This window comes from Staurois parvus, unplaced genomic scaffold, assembly GCF_062004578.1.
Source record: "Staurois parvus isolate SC_StPar_1 unplaced genomic scaffold, SC_StPar_1.0 ptg000376l, whole genome shotgun sequence".
Lineage (NCBI taxonomy): Eukaryota > Metazoa > Chordata > Amphibia > Anura > Ranidae > Staurois > Staurois parvus.
In genome coordinates, this window is record NW_028318172.1 from 439,530 (window position 1) to 451,921 (window position 12,392).

Sequence of the window (12,392 nt, forward strand, 5' to 3'; positions counted from 1 at the left end):
CCCCCTGCTCCCTAAAATCTCCCCCCCGTTTTCATGTGCACTCCTGAACGCCCGATCGGTGTGCAACAAGCTTACCGCCATCCACGACCTCTTTGTTTCCCGCTCCCTCAACCTCCTGGCGATTACGGAAACCTGGATCCAGCCCACTGACTCTACCTCCCCTGCTGCACTCTCCTACGGCGGTCTCACCTGGACCCACTCACCCAGGCCCAACGGTCGTAAAGGTGGTGGGGTTGGCCTGCTCCTATCACCGCTGAGCACCTTCCGAGTCCTCCCAAACCCCCCCTCCCTATCCTTCTCCTCCTTCGAGGCCCACTGCGTCCGACTATTCTCCCCAACCCCCCTGAAGATTGCTGTGATATACCGGCCTCCTGGATCCATACCCCGCTTCCTGGAAGACTTCTCCTCCTGGCTACCCTTCTTCCTCTCCTCTGAGCTACCCACTATCATCCTTGGGGATTTCAACATCCCTGTCAACCTCAACAACCCGGACACAGCCCGTCTCCTCCACTTAACCTCCTCCTTTGCACTTGCACAGTGCATACAATCCACCACCCACTCCGACGGTAATATCCTTGATCTTGTCTTCTCCAACCGCTGCGCTCCCCACAACCTCACTAACACCCCCTTCCCTCTCTCTGACCACAACCTGATCACCTTCTCTATCTCCTCATCCTCCAACGCCTACCCCTCCAAATGTCACACTACTACCAGCCGTAACCTCCGCAACCTTAACCCTGCCTCCCTCCACTCCGCAGTCGATCAACTCCATGACAGCATCCTCCCCCTGTCCTGCCCCGACTTGGCTATGACCGCCTACAACAATGCACTGTCAACAGCCCTTGACTCACTAGCGCCTTTAACCACACGCAACATCAGACCCCGACCGCTCCAGCCCTGGCAGACTGATCACACCAAAACCCTCAAACGACACAGTCGTGCCCTGGAGCGACTATGGCGCAAAACCAAATCCCAACAAGCCTTCACCCGATACAAATCTGCCTTCCACACCTACACCTCCTTCCTCCATACTGCCAAACAAGCCTACTTCCTGACCCTCATCAAGGCCCTCTCCTCCAATCCTCGCCGACTCTTCTCCACCTTCAACTCTCTACTCTCGCCACCCCCACCTCCACCCAGCACCTCACTCACTGCCCTTGAGATTGCCAATCACTTCAAAAACAAGATCGACACAATTCGCACGGACATTGCCGCAACTCACACGCCTTCTCAACCCGTCCCCTCTCACACAGCTACCCCCTCATCCCCCCTCCCCCTCGACATAACCCACAGGGACTTCGTCGCTGCTCAAACTCCCTCCAACCCCCTTCCCCCTCACTCAGCTACCCCCTCTACACCCCTCTCCCACGGCCCCACCACTGCTCTGACCTCCTCTCCCACCCCACCCTACATTCCTCATACTGAAGCTCCCCCAACACTCCGCACCTTTGACCTTACTACCATCGAAGAAGTCTCCAAGATCCTCTCTGATGCCCGCCTCACCACCTGCCCCCTTGACCCTATCCCCACACAACTCCTACAACCTCCCTCCCCCTCCATCCTACGCTCCCTCACCCACATCTTCAATCTCTCCCTCTCCTCCGGCACTTTCCCTTCCCCTCTGAAACATGCACACATCACCCCCATACTTAAAAAGCCCTCCCTGGACCCCAATGACCCGAACAACCTCAGACCCATCTCCCTGCTCCCATTTACATCTAAACTCCTCGAGCGCCTAGTCTACGCCCGCCTATGCTCTCACCTCAACGACAACAACCTCCTCGATCCCCTACAGTCCGGCTTCCGTCCCCTACACTCCACCGAAACTGCCTTACTCAAACTCTCCAACGACCTGCTAACCGCCAAAGCTAATGGCCACTATTCAGTGCTCCTACTCCTTGACCTCTCTGCGGCCTTTGACACAGTCGACCACCCCCTCCTCCTCAAAAAACTACACTCCCTCGGCCTCAGAGATTCTGCTCTCTCCTGGCTCTCATCCTACCTGTCACAACGCTCTTTCAGCGTTACCTATAATGCCACCACCTCCCTCTCACTCCCCCTCTCTGTTGGGGTCCCCCAAGGCTCTGTCCTCGGGCCCCTTCTCTTCTCCATCTACACCTCCTCCCTTGGCCAACTCATACACTCTCACGGCTTCAACTACCACCTCTATGCCGACGACACACAAATCTATCTCTCAACCCCCCACCTCACCCCCTCGGTCTCCGCCCGAATCACACACCTGTTGAGCGACATATCAGACTGGATGTCGCTCCACTTCCTTAAACTGAACCTCTCCAAAACCGAGTTTCTTGTCTTCCCTCCAGCCCGGACACCACCCCCCATTGACTTCTCCATCATGTCCAACAACGCCACCATCAAACCCGCCCCGCAGGCCAGAGTACTTGGTGTCATTTTGGACTCCAACCTATCCTTCCAGCCCCAAGTCCACTCTTTAACAAACTCATGCAGACTCCACCTCCGCAACATCGCCAAAATCCGCACGTTCCTAACTCCAGAAACCACTAAACAGCTCATCCACTCCCTCATCATATCGCGACTCGACTACTGCAACTCCCTCCTCACTGGCCTGCCTCGCCGCTGGCTATCCCCGCTTCAGTCCATCCTGAATACGGCTGCCAGACTCATTCACCTTTCCAACCGCTCCGTTTCCGCCACCCCCCTCTGCCAATCCCTCCACTGGCTTCCGATTGCGCAACGGATCAAATTCAAAATCCTAACACTGACGTACAAAGCTGTCCACCATACTGCCCCGAACTACATCACTGACCTAATATCCAAGTACCGCCCAGCACGCACACTCCGCTCCTCACAAGACCTCCTTCTCTCTAGTTCCCTGGTCTCCTCCTCCCATGCCCGCCTCCAGGACTTCTCCAGGGTGTCACCCATCCTCTGGAACTCCCTGCCCCAACCCATCAGATTATCACCTACTCTCCTCTCCTTTAGGCGCACCCTGAAAACCCATCTCTTCAGGGAAGCCTACCCCGCCCCCTGCTAACTTGCCGACCTCCTCCACTCTTCCTACCACTCCATCCCCCACAGCTATCTCCTCCTGTGCCACCATCCCCTCCCTCCTAGATTGTAAGCTTGAAAGAGCAGGGCCCTCGATCCCCTCATGTTTTGCATTGTATTGGTATTGTTCTGTCACATGTTCTGTCCCCCTTTGTAATGTACAGCGCTGAGCGAACTATTGGCGCTTTATAAATACTGAATAATAATAATAATAATAATAATGTCCATGCCTTTTTCTGTTGCTGAGCTCACCAGTGCATTCTTCTTTCCACAGAATGTACCAAACTGTTGATTTAGCCACTCCTAATGTTGCTGCTATCTCTCTGATGGATTTGTTTGGTCTTTGAAGCCTTACAATGACCTGTGTCAATTGTATGGACAGCTCCTTTGAACGCAGGATGTAGGTTCATAGCAATAGATTCCAAATGCAAATACCACACTTAGAATCAACTCCAGACCTGTTACCTGCTTAAGAAATAACGAAGGAGTAGCCCACACCTGGCCATGAAACAGCTTTTGATTCAATTGTCCACTTACTTTTGGTCCCTTGAAAAAGGGGGGAAGGCTACACTTAAGAGCTGTAATTCCTAAACCCTTCCTCCAATTTGGATGTACATACCTTCAAATTAAACCTGAGAGTGTGCACTTTCAGGCCATATCCATTATAGAACTAAAGCTTGAATATTTTTGGAAAATACATGAAAAAAAAACTAAAATTGTGCCTGTGTCCAAATATATATAGACCTAACTGTATCTAGATTAAGTGGAGGCTGTGTTAATTGTTACAAGCATGTGAGGAAGGTCTCAAATGGGACATTCATTCTATCCTACTCTGGATGGTGTAACTTATGATGGACGCTAGAGGGAGGTGTTAATTATATATATATGTACCCATCATCTTCCTCACTTTAGATTATACAGTTGCAAGAAAAAGTATGTGAACCCCTTGGGATTACGTGGAGTTTTGCATGAATTGGGCATAAAATGTGCTCTGAACGTCATCTAAGTCACAACAATAGAAGAACACAGTCTGCTGAACATAGTACTACACAAACATTAGATGTTGCCATGGTTTAATTGCACATGACATGTAAACATTCACAGTGCAGGGAGGAAAAAGTATGTTAGGCTCTAGCTTAATGACTTCTCCCAGAGCTAATTGGAGCCAGGAGTGAGCCAACCTTGACTCCAATCAGTGTGATGATATTGGATGTGTTGCTGACAGCTGTCCTGCCCTTAAAAAACACACACCTGTTTTGGGTTTACTGGTTTCAAGAAGCACTGTCTGATGTGAACCATGCCTCGCAGAAAAGAGCTCTCAGAAGACCTTCGATCAAGAATTGTTGACTTGCATGAAGCTGGAAAGGGTTACAAAAGTATCTCCAAAAGCCTTGATGTTCATGTGTCCACGGTAAGACAGACTGTCTACAAATGGAGAAAGTTTAGCACTGTTGCTACTCTCCCTAGGCGTGGTCGTCCTGTAAAAATGACTGCAAGAGCACAGCGCAGAATGCTGCATGAGGTAAAGAAGAATCCCAGAGTGTCAGCTAAAGACCTACAGAAATCTCTGGTACATGCTAACATTTTTGTTGACACATCTACAATAAGGAAAAACATTAAACAAGAATAGAGAACATGGGAGGACACCACGGAGGAAGCCATTGCTGTCCACAAAGAATATTGTAGCACGTTTGAAGTTTGCAAAAGAGCACCTGGATGTTCCACAGCACTACTGGCAAAATATACTGTGGACAGATGAAACCAAGATTGATTTGTTTGGGAAGAACACACAACACTATGTGTGGAGAAAAACAGGCATAGCACACCAACATCAAAACCTCATCCCCACTGTAAAACATGGCGGAGGGAGCATCATGGTTTGGGGCTGCTTTGCTGCCTCAGGGCCTGGACGGATTGTTGTCATTGATGAGAAAATGAATTCCAGAGTTTATCAAGACATTTTGCAGGAAAACGTACGACCATCTGCCCGCCAACTGAAGCATCCACAGAGGATGGGTGATGCAACAGGACAATGACCCAAAGCATACAAGTAATTCAACAAAACAATGGCTGCAACAGCACAGAATACGCCTTCTGGAGTGCCCCAGTCAGAGTCCTGACCTCAACCGATTGAAATGCTGTGGCATGACCTTAAGAGAGGGATTCACACCAGACATCCCAAGAATATTGCTACACTGAAACAGTTTTGTGAAGAGGAGTGGTCCAAAATTACTCCGGATCGTTGTGCAGGTCTGATCTGCAACTACAGGAAACGTTTGGTTGAGGTTATTGCTGCCAAAGGAGGGTCAACCAGTTATTAAGTCCAAAGGTTCACATACTTTTTCCTCCCTGCACTGTGAATGTTTACATGTTATGTGCAATTAAACCATGGCAACATCTAATGTTTGTGTAGTATTATCTTCAGCAGACTGTGTCATTCTATTGTTGTGACTTAGATGACGTTCAGAGCACATTTTATGTCCAATTCATGCAAAACTCCACGTAATCCCAAGGGGTTCACATACTTTTTCTTGCAACTGTACTTGAGATTCCCCCCCCCCCCCCCCCCCCCACAAACACACACTGTACAAGCTTGGAAGGCCATACACCACTGTCTTTGTAAATTCGGAATCTAGTATGGCAGAGGGGAGACTACTGCCTCTCTCATTAGAATCACAGGTCCTTGTTATCTGTGGCGACCCACTCATGCAACTGTAGCGCTACCATTGCCATCCTAAGGATATTGACAGCACTTTGGGATTACAACCTTGGATATTGATTTTGGTAGATTTATCATTAATGCAGACCCCTCAGCTATAGGGGAGACTTCAGTTTCCATACATCATGAATATCCTTATCATCATTTACAAGTGTTTACAATGATTAAGCAGTACTCTGACAGTTTACATTTACATATAAGCAGCAATCAGTCCCAGTATTAGTACATCTAGGAGATTGTGGAGATGTTTTTAAGTGTTATATGTGTTGTTTGCACAATAAAGAGAATTGTTTACTATGCTCTGGCCACAAATATTTATGTACTTTTCAAGTAAAGTTTCTTAACACAAAAAAGCCATATAATTCTGGTGGAGCCTTAAATTAATTTTCTTTTCATTTTTTGTTCTTAAATATCTATTAGTGGCTCCCAGATTAACTTGGAGGACACAGGGCCTTGAAGCTGTCAGCTTTTGTTTTTACACTGTGCCGATAATCAGAGTAGCGAGTCTTTTTTGCACAGCGCCCTAAGGACCAGGCCTTTTGGCTAAGTTCAGGGCAATTTTTGCTACGGGCCTCAGGGCCTGGTCTGTGCACATTTCGGCACGGTACCATTTTTTTATTTTACTTACTTTCCTTATTTAATTTATTACACTCCCACGTTTGTCACTTTTTGCTTTCTTATGTGTGTGCTTTCACGGATGGAGGGTGTGGGTCCTCGGGCCTACCCTGAAGTCTAGGGGGAGGATGTGTGGCCATACGGTTCCTTCCTCCCCTGATCCCTAGAGGGCTCTTCTTCGGGAGAGCCCCCTTGCCTAGTACTGAATGTCCGGCTTCGGCTTGGCATAGGGAACGGTGGTCCACCCGGCCTTTTGGTCAGGAGGACCAAGTGGGAACCTAGTCCCCGTCAGGAGCTTCGTGCCCCGGGGGATCAGGGACAGCGGTCCAAGCCCCTTTAGGGGTAGGACACAGCACACCCCTAAGTGCACGTTTTTCGTGTGGTGTGTTTGCACTTGCACTTTTTTGCGGACACTTACGGGTTTTTTCGATATAGTTGCACGTTTGCGGACTTAAAAAAAACTAGTGGTCGATCTGCTGACATCCTCAAGGTTTACTGTTGCTGAGGGGGGAAAGAAGCAACAGGAATGACACAGACTGCAGACGGAACACAGATTAGGGAGGAAGAAAAGAAAAGCAGGAGTGGTGCAGAACAAACTCTGCTGCCAGGGAGACACAAAAGAGTTAATGTGATTGTAAAGGTAATATTTTTTTTTATAATAGCCAACTCATTATTTGCTCTGTGCAATTCATTTGCACAGAAGTGCACCGATTCTCCTTTTCTCAGGTCCCCTACTGGTGCTCCTCCTCTTATTTGTGTGCTGTTTGCTAAGGAGGCACACCTGTGGGCTCAATCCCAAATTGCGCAGAATGCGTGCATAGATACAAACAGCATGGCTTGTTCCTGCCCCCCCATCACAGGATTTGACTGACAGCAGTAGGAGCCACGGGCTCCTGCTGCCTCAGCAAAACCTGTCAGAGCAGGGAAAACAGGAGAGAGACGCTACAGATGGGCACAGCACTGGATTGAATAAGTATAAGGAGGGGGGGGGGGGGTTGTATGTTCTTTTGTTAAAGAAGATTTAAGTGGTTATAAAGGCTTCAGGCTTTTCAACTTAAAAGGTTTTTTGCCTGAATGCAGAGAATACATTATGTGCATCCCCCAGTCCCTTCTAAATACTTACCGTATTTCCCGGCGTATAAGACGACTTTTTGACCCTTGAAAATCTTCTCAAAAGTCGGGGGTCTTCTTATACGCCGGTACACATGTTAGGGGGGCTGCGGCATTAAGTACAGGGGTTTGCAGGGGCTGATGTCTCTTACCTGGATCCAGTCCCACGACGATCCGGTCCAGGAAGCGCGGCGTCTCCTTCAGTTCGGCCACTGGATGTTCGTGCGGCTGCTCGGCTCCGCCTCCTCACCGGTGATTGGCCGCCAGAACTGTAGCTCAGGAAAGGCACACAGGCGGCCAATCACCGGCGAGGGGGCGGAGCCGAGCGGCCCCGCGAAAATTGAGTGCCGGAGCAGCAGGTAAGTGTTCTGTGTAGAGGTGCTGCTGCAACCACATATGCTGGCTGCAGCAGCACCATACGAAAACAGGGTCAGCAAGTCTCAGTGGGAGGAATAGTGCCCCATCATTGGTGTCACTGATACCAATGATGGGGCACTATTCCTCCCACTGATACCAACGATGGGGCACTATTCCTCCCACTGACACCAACGATGGGGCACTATTCCTCCCCCCCACTGACACCAACGATGGGGCACTATTCCCCCCCCCCACTGACACCAACGATGGGGCACTATTCCACCCCTCACTGACACCAATGATGGGACACCATTCCTCCCACTGACACCAATGATGGGGCACTATTCCACCCCTCACTGACACCAATGATGGGACACCATTCCTCCCACTGACACCAATGATGGGGCACTATTCCTCCCACTGACACCAATGATGGGGCACTATTCCTCCCACTGACACCAATGATGGGGCACTATTCCTCCCACTGACACCAATGATGGGGCACTATTCCTGCCACTGATACCAATGATGGGGCACTATTCCTGCCACTGATACCAATGATGTGGCACTATTCCTGCCACTGATACCAATGATGGGGCACTATTCCTGCCACTGATACCAATGATGGGGCACTATTCCTCCCACTGACACCAATGATGGAGCACTATTCCTCCACTGATACTAATGATAGGGCACTATTCCTCCCACTGATACCAATGATGGGGCACTATTCCTTCCACTGATACCAATGATGGGGCACTATTCCTCCCACTGACACCAATGATGGGGCACTATTCCTCCTACTGACATCAATGATGGGACACTATTCCTCCCACTGGTGTGCATTGGAAGAGGGGTAGTCTTATACGGCGAGTATAGCCCAAACACTACATTTTAGCAGGAAAAGTAGGGGGGTCGTCTTATACGCCCAGTCGTCTTATACGCCGGCAAATACGGTACTTGAGCTTGACCTTGATCCCAAGAGCAATGGCACTCCTCTCTCTCCCTCCTCACTGTGTTCAGCGAGAGCAGCCGAAGTCATTGGCTCCTTCTACTGTCAACCAAAGCCTGTGACAACGGAACAGGGCAAGACTGCACAGCACGTGTCACCATAGGATGCAGCTTCAAAGCGTGGTACACAGAGAAGAGGAGGAGCTCAGAGCGCTGGTGGAGGACCCCAGGAGAAGAAGAGGACTGGGCCTGCTCTGTGCATTAACACTGAACAAAGCAGACAAGTATAACATGGTTCCTATATGGAAAAAACATTTTACACATTTACAATCACTTTAATTGTTATCAAATTGTTGTGGTAAAGTTCCACTTTAAGCCAGCCATACATGGGCAGGCAGGTTGTACACAAGTCTATCAATCGATTTGTGTACAACCAGCCGGTTGGGCTTTTCCTGTACGATCAGTGCCTCAGACAAAAGCCAACAACACTGATCACTGTATTCTGATGGCAGAAAAGGCTCCCTGCTGTCAAAATAAAATATCACAGCTGGAAGGATTCCTCCATCCACATTGAATGTTTGGATGGGAGAACCAGCTCTTTTTTTTTGTTCAGCCTGCCAGTTAAATGAAAAAATAATTCATCGTGTATGGCCAGCCTTAGTCAAATCTATCTAGATCTGCTAGTTTAAGACTACCCTCTCCCAAGATTGACAGTGCTAAAGTCTAACAGTGCTAACAGTGTCTTCACCCAGAGTGGAGACACCCTATGACAGGAAGGAATAAAGCCAATAAAAAGAAAACTAATTCAGCCGCCACATTTAGGGTCCATTCACACTATGGTTCAGAGCCAGCTTTCTGCTCCAGTTCTGCAAGGGCACAACGAAATCAATTGTTCACTATGTGCCCTGTTCACATCATGACACTAGTATCACATGCAGATTTTTTTCTGCGCAGGAGTCTGCAATGTGTATAAAACTCATTGAAGCGCGCATGAAAACTACTGTAAACTGATACATTTTGTATGGCTCACTGCATCCGCACCAAAATAGTGCAGGACCCTTTTTATTGTCTGCACTATAATCGGATTGCATGAGTGTTCACACCCTTGTGATCCAATTCTGCACATAGCACCACATTTTTCAAACCAAGTTTGGGGTGTTAACTTAAAATAAACACCCGCAGTGGTTCGCATAAATAGGGAGCGATTATGATGTGGTGCGGAAATCGCACAGAAACTGGGGTCTTCCCGTACTATCTGTCAGATTTGAAAACAGCACAGCCTTGCGGGGCTCTGCTCACATGTCTGCATCACTCATTTACAGAGTTCTGAGAATGAGTGCCCACAAGTCCCAGCATCCTTAGTAGCTGTAGGCTTGTAGTTTTCAGTGAACTACCACGGCGCTGTGAAGCGCTCATTGAAGCTTCCTGTCAGAATATCTGCTTGGCTGTACATCTCATACAGCAAGCAGATATTCTGACAGGTCTGCAGGAGACCTGCATGGCATCAGTGATCTACTGATCGCTGGTGCAATGCTTTCCAGGCTTCTTTAGATAAAAATAATAAATGCACATTTTTTACCTGCACAAAAATTAGCATTTATTATTTTTGTCCAAAAGGTGAACTTATCCTTTAATTTTCACATTTTCTTGTGTTCACAACAGACTCCATTTCATTGAACATACTAAACTACAAACTGTCAAGCCACAAAATAGCTGGTGTCATAACTCATCACATGAGAAGAACCGTGGCAACTGCAGATAAAACAGAGGCTAAGATGGCAGCTTCCTTGGCTGAAAAGGATGAGAGGATTTAGGTCTGCTTTAAATGTTTATTTTTGAGATTAATACTACATCCAGTTGGCGACATCTAGATGTAAAAATCGGATTCTACAGTCTCTACAATCTTCAAGAATTTACTAACATCTATGTTGTGCTACGGCCTGCCTATGGGCCCACTCACACCTAAGCGCCAGCAGTTCAGCTTCATTTTAGCTGGGATTTTTGGACTATTCACAAAGCTCAAAAGGGTTTAGAATGCTGCCAGACTCTTCCACCTTACTAACCATTCCATATCTGCCATCCCTCTCTGCCAGTCTCTCCACTGGCTTCCCATTGCCCAACGGATAAAATTCAAAACATTAACAATCACATATAAAACCATTTATAAATCTGCCCCAAATTACATCACCAATCTTGTCTCCAAATATCACCCAAACCGTACTCTCCGCTCCTTGCAAGACCTCCTACTCTCTAGCTCCCTTGTCTCCTCCTCCCATGCTTGTCTCCAGGACTTCTCCAGAGCTTCCCCCATCCTTTGGAACTCTCTACCCGGATTTATCAGACTATCGCCTACTCTGCTCACTTTTAGACGATCTCTGAAAACCTCTCTCTTCAGGGAAGCCTATCCTGCCCTCAGCTAATACTGGAATCTTCTACTCTTCCAGCCAGTTCATCCTCCACAGTTACTACCTTTTGTACCACTAGCCCCTCCCTCCTAGATTGTAAGCTCCCAGGCTCAGAACCCTCCTATCCTTCTTGTACTGAACTGTATTGTTGCTGTATTGTCTCCCATTATATTGTAAAGTGCTGAGCAAACTGTTGGCGCTATATAAATCCTGTATAATAATAATAATAGAAGTAAAATCAGCCAGGTCATACACTGGACTTGCACTGCCAAACAACACATCCCTTTCTACCATTAGGACTATGGGCACACTGGCCATGGTACAATGAGGACTTTCCACTCCATGTGTATCCAAGAGGTTGCAGAATTGTCAGTAAATCCTATGAGGCTGTGGGGACACTTCCCATTCTCTGTGCTCCTGAAATGCTCAATACACCACCACACAAGGCGCTTACCATGATCTATACATGCGAAGTAATGTCTGCCCGCTGTCTGCAGTCACCTTCTACTAAAGAGAAATCCCACACCAGCTCAGTTCACGCTCCAGACAGGCCTCGAGCATCCAACTCAGTCACCACAGACGGTTACAATGTAACCAGGGTAACACTCCACTTCCGGACACTTCATCCAATCACACAGCACCTGAGGGGAGCTATTAGCGCTCCTCACAATGGAGAGGCCTCAGCAGTGTGACGGCCCCAATACTCGGCAAGAAGGCGAACATCACCCTACATGCCGTTTTCTTATTTTTGTACAACCGACATAAAGTCGTTTCGTCGTTTCAATTCAGCAGTTTTTAACTGCTAAGAAAACAATAAAGTTTTGTTGAACTCACTACAACGGGTCGTTATGGCGACCATCACCTGACTCTCGGAGCTTTGCTCACAGCCGGAAGTGTGGGCGTGAGTTTGTGTCTGATGAGGGGATGATGTAGTATTTGGGTTTGGAGGCGGCAGTGCTCGTCTATTGCAATGGAAGCTTTGTTTTCCTAATAAGTGCAATGTGGCAGAGCTCACCTGGCTGCTGACAGCACAATGTTTTCTACTTACCTTTATGGCAACTTAAAGTATAACTTCGACTTTTTATTTTATTACAGATATTTACAGCTGGTGTTACCCACTTGTCCTCCTGAGGATTTACCCCCCCCCCTTCCTGAGCAGGCCATTTTTTATGTTACGCTGCTCATAACTTTAACTGACAATTGCG

General features: G+C 48.1%; 1 protein-coding gene across 3 annotated transcripts in view; it reads right to left on the minus strand.

Annotated features, from left to right (window-relative positions):
- ARMC9 (armadillo repeat containing 9) overlaps positions 1–11,957 on the minus strand; it is a 207,083-nt gene extending 195,126 nt beyond the window's left edge. For 2 of the 3 annotated variants that reach the window (XM_089685436.1, XM_089685435.1), the window contains exon 1: positions 11,642–11,956. The gene's annotated coding sequence lies outside the window, so the exon portion shown is untranslated. Of the gene's footprint in view, positions 1–11,641 lie in introns of all 3 variants that reach the window. The other variant, XM_089685434.1, reaches the window with a different exon arrangement.
- Between the last annotated feature and the right edge of the window lie 435 nt (positions 11,958–12,392).